The sequence below is a fragment of the Choloepus didactylus genome, chromosome 4, assembly GCF_015220235.1.
Source record: "Choloepus didactylus isolate mChoDid1 chromosome 4, mChoDid1.pri, whole genome shotgun sequence".
NCBI lineage: Eukaryota > Metazoa > Chordata > Mammalia > Pilosa > Megalonychidae > Choloepus > Choloepus didactylus.
In genome coordinates this window covers 98,139,260-98,156,157 of record NC_051310.1, presented here as the reverse complement: position 1 = coordinate 98,156,157, position 16,898 = coordinate 98,139,260, and the positions used below count along the sequence as shown (strand labels likewise).

Genomic DNA, 16,898 nt, shown 5'->3' with positions numbered 1-16,898 from the left:
CAGAAAACTTCCCTCAGGCTTCTCAAGAGTTGCAGGGTGATGAAAACAGATGCAAAGAGCAAATGGGAAAAGGAATTACTTCGTGGCATCTTCACTAGCACACACACCTCCATGGAAGTCACTGGAAGGATTACATAGTCCCTCACACTTCCACAGAGAGCATCTTTCAGATTCCCACAGTGAGTGCTTTGTGTCCTGCCACCAGCTGCATAATTGCGTAAAAAAGAAAAGCTAACAAGGCAGCAGGTAAAACCAATAAAATGAAACTGCAATTAAATTTCTTTTTAATATTTACTGAGCTCACAGAATCCCTTCAGAAGAGTTTCCTTTTCACTGGATTCACAGTAAAGAGAGGACACTTTGTGAAGGAGGGGCGTATTGGGATGACTCGAAAATCTCCCTGATGTCATCAGATGTTGTGTTGCTCATTTATCATCTGTCTTCCTCATGAAAATAGAAGGATCCTGAGGATGGGGACTTGTCTGTTCCATTTGTCGGTGAATCCATAGTGTCTGGAAAGCATCTGGCACCTAGGAAGAGCTCAAAAATATTTGCTGAATGAATGAGTGAGTGTTGGTGGGTTAACTTTGCAATGCTTTCTTTATTTACATGAGTGAGAACAAGTATAAGGAAATGGAGACTATTACAGTATAATTACAATATAATATAAAATGAGAAAAGAGCTTATACAGTTAAGTGATTGAAAAAAATAAGACTGACTCCCTGTGCTAGTTGAACATGCCCCCCTTCACTGTGCTTTGGAGAGAGCCAGCTCTGCTCCCTGCACTCCCATTGCAGGGTGTGCAAGCACTGAGATCCCTTGGGCTGTATGTTTAAATGTGGAAGGTCATTCCTTTAAAAAGAATCCTCCTCTAGCTCAAGCATCGCTGAAGGTTTTAAAGTTGGTTAACACAGACCTTCTGAAAGCAGTATAATCCATACCTTTTCTCACTGCCAGTTTTGGAAAAGAGGAGAGCCCCTGTGGCAGTTTTAACATGACAGCCAGTCTGCTCCAGCTCTTACTTCCCAATCCTGCCACACTTCGCGGCCCCTACCCAAAGCAAGAGTTACTCGTCAGGGCTCCAACCTCGTCTGGATCATGGCCCAGTAACTCTGCTTTGCCTTCTTAGCAGTCTGAAGTCTCAAGCTGATGTTTTTACCTTGAATTTAATATTTTGTCTAGCTTTTATAGCTTTCCTCAGCAAGAATTATTGGTCTAAATATCATACCTCACCATTACCAAATGCTTAGCTATATAATTTTCAAAATTGTTTTGTTATATTTTATCCAACTTTCTATGTAGTTGTGCCAGTTTGAATGTATTATGTCCCCCCAAACGCCATTATCTTTGATATAATCTTGTGTGAGCAGACCTATCAGTGTTAATTAGATTGTAATTCTTTGAGTGTTTCCATGGAGATGTGCCCCACCCAACTGTGGGTGATGACTCTGATTGGATAATTTCCATGGAGGTGTTGGCCCGCCCATTGGGTGGGTCTGAATTAAATTACTGGAGCACTATATAAGATCAGACAGAAGGAGCAAGCTGCTACAGCCAAGAGGGACACTTTGAAGGAAGCACAAGAGCTGCAGACGAGAGACAGTTTGAAGACGGGCTTTCAAAGCAGACTCGTGCTCCGGAGAAGCTAAGAGAGGATAAATACCACAAGTGCAACTAAGAGTGACACTTTTGAGGAACTGCAGCCTAGAGAGGAATGTCCCGGGAGAAAGCCATTTTTAAACCAGAACTTTGGAGCAGACGCCAGCCACGTGCCTTCCCAGCTAACAGAGGTTTTCTTTACACCATTGGCCATCTTCCAGTGAAGGTACCTGATTGTTGATGCGTTACCTTGGACATTTTATGGCCTGAAGACTGTAACTGTGTAACCAAATAAACCCCCTTTTATAAAAGCCAATCCATTTCAGGTGTTTTGCATTCTGGCAGCATTAGCAAACTAAAACAGTAGTTGTATTAGGAAAGTTATAAACATCGGCTAAGCTTTATGTGTTATGAGAACCCTGCTTTGCAAATTTTCCATAATGACGAATATTACTTTCAGATTCAGTAAAATGTAATTTATAAAAACAGAGATCCAATTACTTTACAAATGACCCCTTTCATAATCCCTAGGATGAAGGCACAAGGACTATTTTTTTCATAAGAATAAAGAAAGGACTAGTTCATCTGCATTATATCTTTTGAGTAATCCCTGTGTGCCCAGCACATAAGGCTTTACATGTATTAAAGTATTTCTTTCTAACTACACAGATAGACGTGGTTATTAAATGAATTTTACACCCAAAGAAACTGAGGTTATATAGTTATTAGTGACTGAAGTAAGATTCAAACTAGGCATTCTGATTTCAGAGCCCACACTCTTAGTACACACACACACACACACACACACACACACACACACACACACAAACGTGCGATTTTGGTTTAAAAAAAACCCACTTCAAATTAAAATAAGATCCTTTTAAGCCTGGTTGAATTAAAAATAAATGGAGACTGTGTGCATTTGTAAACATTAGTTGGTATGGTATTCTGTATGTGCCAAAGAAATCCACATTTCTGAAAATCATTCCACAAGTATTAGTGAGGACGTAGAGGAACTCAAATTCCATATACTGCTGATGGGAAGGTAAAATGGTACAACTACTTTGGAAAATGGTTTCTCAATTTGCTAAAAAATTAACCATGCCCCTACAACATGACCTACCCATTCCAGCAATAAATATTTACATGAGATAAATGAAAGTACATGATCTCAAAAAGACTTGTACATAAATATTTTTTGTTATACTTATTTATAGCACAAAACTGAAAACAACACAGATGTCCATCAATAGGTGAATGGCTAAACAAATATTGATTTATTCATACTACAGAATTCTATTCAGTAATGAAAAGGAACAAGGTATTGATTGCAAAATAGCATGGCCAAATCTCAAAATAATTATGCTGGTAAAAGATGTCAAAAAAAGAAATAAAAGAAAAAAGAGTATGTATTGGAAAATTCCATTTACAGAAAAATCAAACCAATCCTCAGTGACAGAAAACAAAGCAGTGGTTGCCTGGGGATAGAAGAGGTGAGAGGCCAAGAGTAATTAAGAGAAGATGAATACAAGGGGTACAAAGAAACTTTGGGGATGAGGTAAAAGTTCATTATCTTGATTGTGGCAATAGTTTCATTTATCTGGATATGTCAAAACTCATCTAATGACACTTTAAATGTGCAATTTATTTGATGTCAGTTATACTTTTAAAAAGCCTTAAACATGCAAAATAAACAAAAATAATGAGTGTATTTATTGGACAACATTAATTGGTCAGGTAGTCTGTGAGCATCAAGAAAACACATATTTACAATACTGTAATCCCGAACATGCCTTTGTAGGTGCTGATTACTTGAATTCTTAAATAAATCAGTCACTCCTGTATTTCTCTGATGTTTGTACTTCTAGTTTAATTATGCAAATGGAAATAATCTTGACATGATTTAAAATACCATAATTGATTTCAGTGAACAAAGACTAATTTTGATAAATAAAAATCTATTACCATATATTTCATGAATCTTTTGTTTGCCCTTCAAATATAGCATAACCAACATACATACGGATATTTTCCTCACACAGAAATATAAGTCCTCTTTGTTCTCTAGGTAGCTTCCAAATAACATTCTATCCTGGTTATTGTAATTTCAGCAAGTAAATTCATAGTGACAAATTTACACACCTAAGTAAAATTAGAAATACATAATGCCCTTCATTTTAGTTTTGTCTTTTGAATAAACATTTAATTCCCACAAAAATATCTGTGTAAATGTAATCCATGATTTCATAGGAGCTTGATTAAGTCCCACATTTCTTGCCTATTGCTAAGCTTGAAGAAGGGGCACTCCCCAAATATGGGTCCGTTGCTCGGCACAGCTAATAGAAGTAACAGCTAATAGAGTCACAAGTGCTGAAGAGGAAAAGATGGTTTGATTTACAGCGGAGGAAAGCAGGGGACATTTTCCCAAATCTGCTTCCCTCAAGTCTTTCTCCAGTTGGGTTTTATCCCCCGGTTTAGAGACAAAGAGATAATCATGCAACAAGAGTGATAGACAAAAGGCCCTTCTATCTGGGAGGTTTGGGGCAATTTCCCAGAGATTCTTTAATTGGCTAAACCCATTAGAGACAAAAGGAGTCAATTTAGTTATTTCCAGTTTTCCCATTTTCTTCAGGAGCCAGGTGGCGAGGTACAAACTTTATATTTACATATTGCTTAACAGGTTTGAAGAACTTCGGTAATTTGTTATCTCCTGTTTTCCAGTCTTTTTCAGGAGCCAGGAAACTTTCATTTGCATATGATTGCAGACTTTACATTTACAAATTGCTCCTTTGTGAAAATAGGAGCTTCCATTGTATCTGTCTATAGCTTTGAAGGGTACAGTTTATAATTTCTTGCTTGTTTACTGTTTAAGATTATATTTTAAAAGTCACTGCTACAAGCTGAGTTTTGATTTGGTTGTAGTTTGCACACAGCTAAAGCCTTTTTTTAAAAAATGAAAATATAAAAATTGGTGCATCAGCTTCAAAAGGCCCATCAAGCAGCATCTGCATAATGAACAGAGAGATCAAGCACAGTTATGGGTTCTCTATTATATCCTAAACAGCTTAATTAGATGATAAAAGATACATTTGTAATGGATGAAATGCATTGAGAAATGCTTCAACCGAAAGTTGAAAAACAACCGAGTTTGAAAACCAGAAGGAAACGTGCAGCCCAGCGGTTCCCAAAATCAGCCTTTGGAATTAATGATGGTCCTTGAAGATATGTTTATTAATACATTTTTTTTAAAAAGTGCAATATTTTCATTAAAATAAAATGATTCAATATAAACTCTGGAAGCCAAAACAAAACAAAGAAACAACAACAACAAACAAGAACTGCTGCTTTAGGACTAAACTACTATTTTACTTGCAAAATAGAAGCACATACCCAGTTGTATTTCCGTGTTACTGTGGCCAGCAGAATTCTAAGATGACTCTCAGTGGTCCCCAACTCCTGGTATTCACACTCTTGCACAATCCCTTCTCATTGACTGTGGGCTGGATCGAGTGCCTTGCTTCTAATGAACAGACTGTAGCAAAAGTTATTGACATCATTACCAAGATTCGGTTAGAAAGACTATGACTTCCATCCTGCTCAGACTCCCTCTGCTCCTCTTGCTCCTTGTGCTGAAGAAGCCACCTGCCGCTTCATGAGCCTCCCCTGGAAAGGCCTGTGTCAACAGCCGGAGGGGACCTGAGTCCTCTGTCCCACAGCCCCCGTGGAACTGAGTCCTGCCAGCAACCACGTGCGCTGGGAAGTGTCCCCATGTCAGCCAGGAGATGACTGTTGCCCACAGCCACACCTTGACAGCTCCTGTGAGAGACCCTGAAGCACGGCAGGGCCACACCCAGATTCTTTACCCAGATTGCGAGATCATCAATCTTGTTCTTTCCAGTCGCTGAGTTTTGGGGCTGTGGATAGATAGCTAATACAGTCACCGTTGTGCATAGTAAAGTCTCATACAGTCACGGGGAGACCTTTCCAACTAAGAAGACAAATCAGAAATTATAAAGGAAAATATTAACATATTTGAATATGCAAAATTGTTTTGATTTGATATGGCAAAAGATACCATGAATTCTGGCTGTTTATTTCACAGAGGAGACTGGATATCATAAATTCATCAGATACATAGTTGACTGGGAAAAATTCAAAACTAGGGTGTGTAAAGAATTAGTATCTATAATGTACAGATTAATTTAAAAAAGGATATGAATAGACAATTCACAGGAAAGCACAGCCAAATGGCCAATAAACCTACGAAAAGATGCTCAAAGCAGACAGAGAATTGCAAAATAAAACAGTGAGTTATCTGACAAACTTAAAATGAACAATAACACTACTGCTGGCAAGCATTCGGGGAAAAGAGGAGTGTGATACACTGCAGATAGAAATGGGAATTATTTTAGACAGTTCGTGTGGTATAAAGGGGAAGCAGCTCTCAATCTTTGGAATTTCCTGTGATAGGAGTGTCTTTTGTTCTTCATGGTGGGCTCAGGACCACACCTGATGGTTACAGGGTGGGGCCGCCACACCTGCAGCCTCAGGGTGGGGCGTGGCCATACCAGGAAGACCAGCCCTATGATTAGGGGGCTGCGGCTTTGAGCCCAAAGCCGGGTCCTATCAGTCCCACCTCCCCAAACTCTGCGAGAGGAAAGGGGCTGCAGAGTGAGCTCAGCCACATGGGCATCGACTGCATAGGGCTTTGAGCATCTTATAAACTCAGGACACTCGAAGCCACAGTGAGCTTCCATGATTGAGATAATACATCTCTGTGCCAGGAGGGTGACACTTACGACTCCAGATGGAGAGGACACCGAAGCGTGCATGTGAGAGCCTCCTATGTCTCTTCTTCGGGCTTCTTCTTATGTCTCCTTTAACTATAATAAAACTATAATTGTAAGTATAATGCTTGTAGTGAGTTCTGTGAGTTACTCGGGTGAATTACGGAATCCGAGGGGGTGGTGGGAACCCCCTGAAGTTGTAGCCAGTGGTCGGAAGTGCAGGGGGCCTGGGCCTCTGGAACCTGTGACTGCTGCCTGAAGGACGATCGTGTACAGGATGCCCTCAATGTGTGGGGTCTGCCCAGCTCCAGGGGGAGTCAGAATTGAACTTGATTGCAGTTTCTGTTACCCTACACAGTTAGAAAACAGTCCGGCAATAACTCCATATACCCACCACCCCCCGCCCCCCAATCACACATGCACAGTTTGCCCAGTTTTTAACATTTTGCATTCGAGTGGAAACTTTGTTACAATTGATGAAGTGATATTACTATAATTATACTATTAACTATAGTCCATAGTTTTCATAAGAGTTCACTGTGTTGTATAGTCCTATGCTTTAAAATTTTTTTTATTCTAGGAACATATACACAACTAAAATTTCTCTTTTAACCACATTCAAATATGTAATTCAGTGGTAGTAGCTACACTCATAATGTTGTGACACCATCACTACCATCCACTACCAAAACTTTTCCACCAAATGTACCAATTAAGCATTAACTCTCCATTTCCTATGCCGACCCTGTCCCCTAGCAACCTGTATTCTAGTTTCTGATTATAGGATTTTGCATATTCCATTTATTTCATATCAGTGAGATCATGCAGTATTTGTCCTTTGTGTCTGGCTTACTTCACTCAACATGATGTCTTCAAGATTCATCCATGTTGTTGCATGTATCAGAACTTAATTCTTTTCACAGCTGAATAATATTCCATTGTATGTATATGTGACATTTTGTTTATCCATTCATCTGTTGATGAACACTTGTTGCTTCCATCTTTTGGCAATTGTGAGTAATGCCACCATGAACATTAGTGTGCAAATATTGTTCAAGTCCCTGCTTTCAATTCTTTTGGGCAGATACCTAGAAGTGGGATTGCCAGGCCATATTGTATTTCTATAGTTAGTTTCTGAGGAACTGCCAAAGTGTCTTCCATAGCAGCTGCACTATTCATTTTACATTCCCACCAGCAATGAGTGTTCCTATTTCTCCACATCCTCGCCAATACTGTTATTTTCTGTTTTGTTTTGTTTTTTAAAAAAATAGTAGCCATTTGTTCTAGTTTGCTAATGCTGCTGGAATGCAAAACACCAGAGATGGATTGGCTTTTATAAAAGGGGGTTTACTTGGTTATACAGTTACAGTCTTAAGGCCATAAAGCGTCCAAGATAACACATCAACAATCGGGTACCTTCACTGGAGGATGGCCAGTGGTGTCTGGAAAACCTCTGTTAGCTGGGAAGGCACATGGCTGCCGTCTGCTCCAGAGTTCTGGTTTCAAAATGGCTTTCTCCCAGGACGTTCCTCTGTAGGCTGCAGCTCCTCAAAAACGTCACTCTTAGTTGCACTTGGGGTATTTGTCCTCTCTCAGCTTCTCCAGAGCAAGAGTGCTTTCAACGGCCGTCTTCAAACTTTCTCTCATCTGCAGCCCCTGTGCTTTCTTCAAAGTGTCCCTCTTGTCTGTAGCTCCTCTTCAAAACATCACTCACAGCTGCACTGAGTTCCCTCTGCCCGTCAGCTCATTTATATGGCTCCACTGATCAAGGCCCACCCTGAATGGGTGGGGCCATGCCTCCATGGAAATATCTCATCAGAGTTATCACCTACAGTTGGGTGGGGTGCATTTCCATGCAAATCTAATCAACACCGATAACGTGTGCCCACACAAGATTACATCAAAGATAATGGTATCTGGGGGGACGCAGTACTTTCAAACTGGCACTCCATTCTATTCGGTGTAAAGTGGTATATCATTGTGGTTTTGATTTGCGTTTCCCTAATAGCTAATGATGTTGAGCATCATGTCATGTGCATTTTGGCCATTTCTATGTATTCTTTGGAGAAATGTCTATTCAAGTATTTTGCCCATTTTAAAATTGGGTTGTTTGTCTTTTTGTTGTGGAATTTCAGTTATTTATATATTCTGCACATTAAACCCTTATCAGAGATTTGGTTTCCAAATATTTTCTTCCATTATGCAGATGGTCTTTTCAATTTCACAATAAAGTCCTTTGGTGAAGTCTCATTTATTTTTTCTTTTTTCGCTCGTGCTTTTGATGTAAAGTTTGAGAAACCATTCTCTAACACATGATATTGAACATGCTTCTCTACATCTTCTTCTAGAGTTTTACAGTTTGGGTTCTTATATTTATGTCTTTGAGCCATTTGGAATTAATTTTTCATGACGTAAGGGTCAACCTTCATTATTTTGCTTATGGTTGTCCACTTTTGACAGAAGCAACCTGTTGAAGAAGCTACTCTTTCCTCATGAGTGACAAAAATCAATTGGCCATGGATGTGATGTTTATTTCTGAACCTGACCAGTGTATTGAAAGACTACTGATTTTTGCATGTTGATCTCGTACCCTGCCACTTTGCTGAATTCATTTGAGTTCTAGTTCCTTGGTGTGCATTTTTCAGGTTCATGGCCTCTGCAAATAGGGAAAGTTTTCCTTCATCCTTTCTGAATTGGATGCCTTTTGTTTCTCTCTCGCCTAATTGCTCTGGCTAAAACATTCAGTTCAATGTTGAATAACCACGGGCAAACTTTTCTTGTCCCTGATCTTTGGGGGAAAGGTTTCAGTCTTTCACCATTGAATATGATGTAAGCTATGGGTTTTTCATGTACGCTTTTTATCGTATTGATGAAGTTTCCTTCTATTCCTAGTTTTCTGAGTGTTGTTATCAAAAAGCGGTGCTGAATTTTGTCAAATGCTTTTTCTGCATCAATTGAGATGATCATTTTTTTTTCTTTTGTTCTATTAATGTGGTACATTACATTAATTGATTTTCTTCTGTCGAACCACCTTGCATACCTGGGATAAATTCCATGTGATCATGTTTTGTAATTGTTTTAATGTGCTGTCAGATTTGGTTTACTAGTATTTTGTTGAGGATTTTTCATCTATTATAATGTATATGGATCTATAATTTTCTTTTTGTATGGTATTTGATATTACCTGGCTTTGATATTAGTGTGATGTTGGCCTCATAGAGTGAGTTAGGAAGTGTTCAATCCTCTTCAATTTTTTGGAAGATATTGAGCAAGATTGGTGTTATTTCTTCTTGGAATGTTTAGTAAAATCCACCTGTGAAGCCATTTGGTCCTGGGCTTTTCTTTGTGGGGAGGTTTTTGATCACCGATTCAATCTTTTTACTTATTTGGTCTGTTGAAATCTTCTGTTTCTTCTTGAGTCAATGTAGGTAGTTTATGTGTTTAAAGGGATTTGTCCATTTTGTCTAGGTTATCTAATTTATTGGCATGCAATTGTTCATAGTATCCTTTTATAATCCTTTTTATTTTTATGAGGTCGGTAGTAATTTCTCCCCTTTAATTTCTGATTTTGGTTATTTGTATCCTCTCTCTTTTTATCTTTGTCAGCCTAGCTAAAGGAATGTCAATTTTATTGATCTCTCAAAGAACCAACTTTTGTTTTTGCTGATTCTCTCCATTGTTTTATTTTTTCATTTATCTCCACTCTTGTCTTTGTTATTTCCTTTCTTCTGCTCACTTTGAGTTAATAGTTTGCTCTCCTTTTTCTAGATTTTCCAGTTGTTGAGGTTGGGTCTCTGATTTGAGATCCTTCTTCTTTTTTAATGTAAGCATTTAGAGCTATAAATTTCCCTTTCAGGACTGCCTTTACTGCATCCCAAAATTTTGGTTTATATGTTTTTGTTTTCATTTCCCTAAAGATACTTCCTAATTTCCCTTGTGATTTCTTCTTTGACTCATTGGTAGTTCAAGAGTGTTTTTTAATTTCCACATATATGTGAATTTTCCAGTTCTTCTGTTACTGACTTCTAGCTTCATTCCATTGTGTTCGGAGAAGATACATTGTGTGATTTCAATATTTTTAAATTTATTGGGACTTGTTTTGGGACCTAACATGGTTTATCCTGGGCGACCCATATGCACTGAAGAATGCATACTCTACTGTTGTTCAGTGAGGTGTTCTCTACAGGTCTGGTAAGTCTAGTTGATTTATAATATTGTTCAAGTCTTCTATTTTATCATTGTCTAGATATTATATACATTATTGAAAGTGGTATACTGAAATCTTCTACTATTAATGTAGAACCATCTATTTCTCCCTTCAAATCTGTTAATATTTGCTTCTTGTATTTTGGGTTTCTGTTGTTAGGTACATACTTATATGTATATATATATATATGATTGTTATGTCTTCTTTTTGAATTGACACTATATAGTGTCCTTTTTCATCCTTTGTAACAGTTTTTAAATTAAATTCAGTTTTATTGAGATATATTTACATACCATATAATCATCCATGGTGTACAATCAACTGTTCACAGTACCATCATATAGTTTGAACACTTTCCTTACACCAGAAAGAATCAGAATAAGAATAAAAAATAAAAGTAAAAAAGAACACCCAAATCATCCCCCCCATCCCACCTATTTTTCATTTAGTTTTTGTCCCTATTTTTCTACTCATCCATCCATACACTGAATAAAGGGAGTGCGATTCACAAGGCTTTCACAATCACACTGTCACCCCTTGTAAGCTACATTGTTATACAATCATCTTCAAGAATCAAGGCTACTGGGTTGGAGTTTGGTAGTTTCAGGTATTTACTTCTAGCTATTCCAATACATTAAAACCTAAAAGGTGTTATTTATATAGTACATAAGAATGTCCATCAGAGTGACCTCTCGACTCCATTTGAAATCTCTCAGCCACTGAAGCTTTATTTCGTTTCATTTCGCATCCCCCTTTTGGTCAAGAAGATGTTCTCAGTCTCATGATGCTGGGTCCAGATTCATCCTCAGGAGTCATATCCTGCATTGCCAGGAAGTTTTACAGCCCTGGAAGTCAGTTCCCACGTAGCGGGGAGGGCAGTGAGTTTACCCACCGAGTTGGCTTAGCTAGAGAGAGAGAGGGCCACATCTGAGCAACAAAGAGGCACTCAGGGGGAGACTCTTAGGCACAATTATAAGCAGGTTTAGCCTCTCCTTTTTAGTACCAAGCTTCATCAGGGCAAGCCCCAAGACAGAGGGCATGGCATACCAAGCTGTCGGTCCTCAATGTTTAGGAGAACATCAGCAACAATTCAAGTGAGGAAGTCCAAAACTTCCGCATTTTCCCCCAGCTCCTCAGGGGGGCCCTGCATGTATATTTTGATTCTCTGCCCAAATTATTTTGGGATGTGTTGCTATTTCACTCTAACCTATGCAGACCTACCACAGATCACTTCCTATTCAAAGTTCCATGTAATTGTGGTGTTTGAACAAACTGACTGTAAAAGTTATATTGTTTAGAAAATATAGATCCTGCACCAAATAAACATCTGTCTTCCCTTGGAAGTTGAAGTTTTAACACACAGTCAGTTTCAGGCTTTACCCTTTGGCCCAGTTTGCCCTAGTCTTAACCAGATCTGTTTCATTCATATCTCTAATTGAAGTCTGGGCTCTTTTTCAGCTTTTTTTTTTTTTTTTAACAGTTACTGTATGCGTTAATACTGACATTCATATCTGCCAAGCTCTAGCTCTGAGTTTCAGGTGTCACACAGATACCCAATGTTCCCGAGACCAATCAGGTTATACACAAAGGGATCAGCATTGCAGAGTTTGGGGATAGCCATTACAATTCAGGAATAGATTTGACTGCTGTAAGAGCTTACAATCCAGGGACCATTACAATAATTGTTTCCCTGTTAGGCTGTGCTCTAAGATTCAATTCTGAGTTTACACATTGCAGTTAGTCCATACTGGTGAGGCATTATAGTGTTTTCCTTTGTTTCTGGCGTACTTCACTCAAAATGCTGTCTACAGGATCCATTCACTTCCTTGCATGTCTCACAGCTTCACTCCTTCTGGTACTTGCTCAAAATTCCAGTGTATGCAAGCACCACAGTTCACCATTCTGTTCCTGAGTCAGTGTACCCCTAGGCCACCTCCACCCATTGCAAATCATGAATACTTCCTCCATAAACAGCAGTGTGCAAATGTCCATTCATGTCCCTGCTCTCAGATCTTCCAAGTACATATCCCATAATGAGGATGCAGGACCTTATGGCCCCCTTATACTTAGCTTCTTGTGGAGCCACCACAGTGACCTCCAGAAAGGATATACCATTCTGCCTCCTCATCAAAGTAAATAGGTACATCCCTCTCTCCATGTTTTCTCCAGCACTTTTACCCCTATTCATATTTTTCCTACAATTTTATAGAGATATACTCACATACCATATAGTTATCCACAGTGTACAGTCAGTTGTTCATGGTATCATTATATAGTTGTACATTTATCTCCACAGTCAGCACTTGAACATATTGACTACTATGAGAAAAAATTTTTTTTGGCAAATAATAAAAAAGGTAATAAAAAGAAAAATAAATGTTATACAATACAATATAATAGTAAGGACAGAATACAATACCACTACCAAGAATCCCATATCCCTCCCTTATATTCCCCTCTCATACACATTTAACTTTGGTATGTTGCCTTTGTTACATTTAATGGAAGCAAATTTTAATGTTACTGTTGACCATAGACTCCAGTTTGCTTTATGTTTTTTCCCACCCCTTTTTCAACACTCTGCATGGTTGACATTCATTTGTTCTCCCACATGTGAGAACATTTTTATATTTGTACATTTAGTAACAGTCATTGGCCACTCCAGTTTTTGCCAAGTTATACAGTGCCAGTCTTTATCATCTGTCTTTACCTCTGGTGTCATACATTCTCCTATCCCACCTCTTTCAGCTTCACTCACAGACATCTGTTTTCAATGGACTTACAATATTGTGCTACCATCACACAGTATTATGCTATCTATTTCTGGATCTATACAATCAATCCTGCTGAACATTCTGTAGTCCTTCAGCATCAAACGCCTGATCTCTACCCTCTTTCTGTCTCCTGGTAGCCTGTGTTATCAGCTTTTAACTCTCAAAATTTGCTCATCAATGTTAGTTCACATTAGTGAGATCAAACAGTATCTGTCCTTTTGTTTCTGGCTAACTTCACACAACATAATGTCCTCAAGTTTCATCCACGTTATTATATGTTCCATGTCTTTGTTCTGTCTTACAGCTGCATAATATTCCATCATGTGTATATACCACAGCTTGTTTATCCACTCGTCCGTTGATGGACATTTAGGCTGCTTCCATTTCTTGGCAATCGTGAATGATGCCACAACAAACATCAGTTTACAAATGTCCATTTGTGTCTTAACTTTCAGTTCCTTTGAGTATATACCTAGCAATGGAATAGCTAGGAATAGCTGGGTCATATGGCAGATCTATACCCAGCTTCCTGAGGAACCTCCAGAGTGGTTGCCCCATTTTACATTCCCACTTTCTTTCTCCATATCCTCTCCAGCACTTGCAATTTTGTTTTTTGGATAATGGCCATTCTGGTATGTAACAATTTTTGACTTCAAGTCTGCTCTGATATTAGTGAAGCTATCCCAGCTTTCTTTTGGTTACTATTTGCATGGATTTTTTTTTTTTAAACTTCCTTTCACTTTCAACCTGCTTGTAACTTTGACTGTAAGGTGAATCTTTTGTCATCAGCAAATAGTTGGGTCATACTGTTTTATCCATTCTGCCTATCTCTGTCTTTTGACTGGAGAGTTTAATCCATTAAAAGTATATTTAAAGTCACTACTGATAATGTAGGACTTTCTTCTGCCATTTTGCCATTTGGTCTCTGTAAGTCTGTGGTGGTTTGGGGATGTATATATATATTCTTAAACTTAATCCGTTCCTGTGGAACTGAACCCATTATAAGTAGGACTTTTGATGAGGTTACTTCAGTTAAGGGGTGGGTCCACCCAACCATGATGGGTCTTAATCCCATTACTGGGGTACTTTATAAGCAGAATTAAATCCAGACAAAGGGAGAGAAAGCCACCAGAAGCAAGAAGCTGAAATTCCGCAAACCCAGAAGAGAAAGAAGAGGCCGGGAGAGGCTGTCCTGTGCACTGCCATCTGACAGAGGACCCAAAGACCGAGGATGGCCAGCAGCCAGTCCCATAACACCAGTCTTTGGGAAGGAAGCATCATGTCAAAGATGCCTTGATTTGGACTCTCTCCTGGTTTCAAAACCATCAACCATTAAATTCCCATTGTTTAGGTCGTCCCTTTGCATGGTATTTGCTTAAGCAGCCAAGGAAACTAAAACAAAATCATTCCTTTTTTTGTCCCTCAGTTACTCCATATTGCCCTTCATTTTTATCTGATTTTTGGTAGTGTGCCATTTTGAGTCCCTTCTCTTTTCCTTCTGTATAAATGTTTCAGATATTTTCTTTGTGGTTACCTTGGGGCTTAAATTTAACATTCTAAATCCATAACAATCATGTTTGATTTGACACCAATTGACTTCAGTTGCATAATACTCTTCCTCTACCCCTCCAATACCACACCTTTTTGTTGTGCTTGTTACCAATTATATCATTATACATTATATGTCCCAAACCATAGATTTATCCTTTTATTCATTTGCATTTTAGTACTCATAAGAAGTAAAAAGTGGGGTTACTAAAAAGATACAATACAATAGTATTGGCATTTATAACTTCCCATATGTTTACCTTTACTGGAGATCTTTACTTCTTTATGCCACTTTGATCCATTGTCTAGTGTCTTTTCCTTTCAGTCTAAAGGACTCCTTTTAGCATTGTTTGTAGGGCAGGTTTTATGGGCACAAATTCCCTTAGCTTTTGTTTGTCTGTGAATGTCTTAATTTCTCCCACATTTTTGAAAGACAGTCTGACTGGATATAAAATGCTTGGTTGGCAATTGTTTTCTTCCAGCACTTTAAATAATTCATCCTACTGTCTACATGCCTCACGGTTTCTCATCATTTTAAAAATGATTGTAAGAATTCTTTGTAAATTATCTATATTAAAATGTTGCTGTATACTAGGTTTGCCAGACAAAGTACAGGACATCCAGTTAACTTTGAATGTCAGATTAACAATGAGTGTGACATATTTATACTAAAAAATTATTCATTTGTTAACTGAAACTCAAATTTAACTGGTCATTTGTGCTTTTATGTGTTAAATTTGGGAAACCTATGTCATATATAGCAAATACTTGTTTCCAGTTTGTCAATCACCTTTTAATTCTGTTTAAGGTCCTTTTTTTCCATAGAGATGTTTATTTGAAAAATTTTGTAAATATATCTATCAGTCTTTTCCTTTATGGTTTCCAACTTTCATGATACCTTTAGAAAGGCTTTCAAAACTCCATGTTTAATAACAAATACCTGTATTTTCATCTGATTATCTTTTTGGCTTCACTTTTCTACATTTAATATTTGATAGATCCATATATAATTTAATTTGATACCTGGACAAGGCAGAAAATTGGCTCCCCAACTCCCGCTAATGACTATCCAATTATTCTAATATCATTTACTGAAAAATCCATCTTTCCTAGCAACTTGAAGTGCCACCTTTATCATATACCACATTTTCTAATGTACTTTGTCCTAATTGGGGCCTCCCTGTCCCATCTATGAATTGTCATCTCTGGGCCGGTATCACAGTGTTTTAATAAGTGGTGCTTGATGATGTAGGCCATGTAGTGTGACAGGGTTTCAGCACATAGTCGCATAGGTTCTGCAGGCAGAATGCCTGCCTGAAATCCCTGATGCCCGTCTTCTAGCCATGTGATCTTGGATGAGACACTTATCCTTCCTGGGTCTCAGTTTTCTTATCCGAAAATGGCTGTAATGTTGGTATGTACCTCGTAGGGTTTTTGTAATGAATAAAATGCATTGATACATGAAAAGCACTTCCTTGAATAGTAAGCACTCGATGTATTTTATTAATTAATTAATTCATTCATGCTTCCTTCCTTTTAATATCCAGCAGGGCTAGTGTGCCTTATACTCTTCATCGGCATTTTCTTGGCTGATTTCTCTTTATTCTACCAGATGAGACCTAGAAACATTATGTGCAGGTAAACAGAAACTCTTACTTGGAATTTGAGGGAGATTGCATTGAATTAACAGACAGAAGGAAGTGAGGGGATACAATGTTTACTTCTCCCTGTACAAGAATAAGGCTTGTGGCCCCCAGTAAAGAGTTTTTTACAAGTATAAAGAATTTTTGTACAAATAGTAGAACACATACTTTATATTCTTATTTATTTATGATTATTCACTAATGAGAATGGGATTTTTCATTCTCTTTTCTAATTGGTTAGTAAGTAATAAGAACACGATTGATTTGATATGTTTATTTTGTAACCTGCCAGTTTATTCGAAAACACTTGCTTCAGTTAATCTTCAGTTGATCCATTTG

The 16,898-nt window shown here is 38.1% G+C and overlaps 1 long non-coding RNA gene across 1 annotated transcript in view; it reads right to left on the bottom strand.

The window, feature by feature from the left end:
* Positions 1-376: 376 nt before the first annotated feature.
* The window catches only part of LOC119533289, a 72,794-nt gene continuing 56,272 nt past the window's right edge, over positions 377-16,898 (bottom strand). The window contains exon 3 of the long non-coding RNA XR_005216619.1: positions 377-530. This is a non-coding gene — a long non-coding RNA (uncharacterized LOC119533289). The remainder of the gene's footprint in view (positions 531-16,898) is intronic.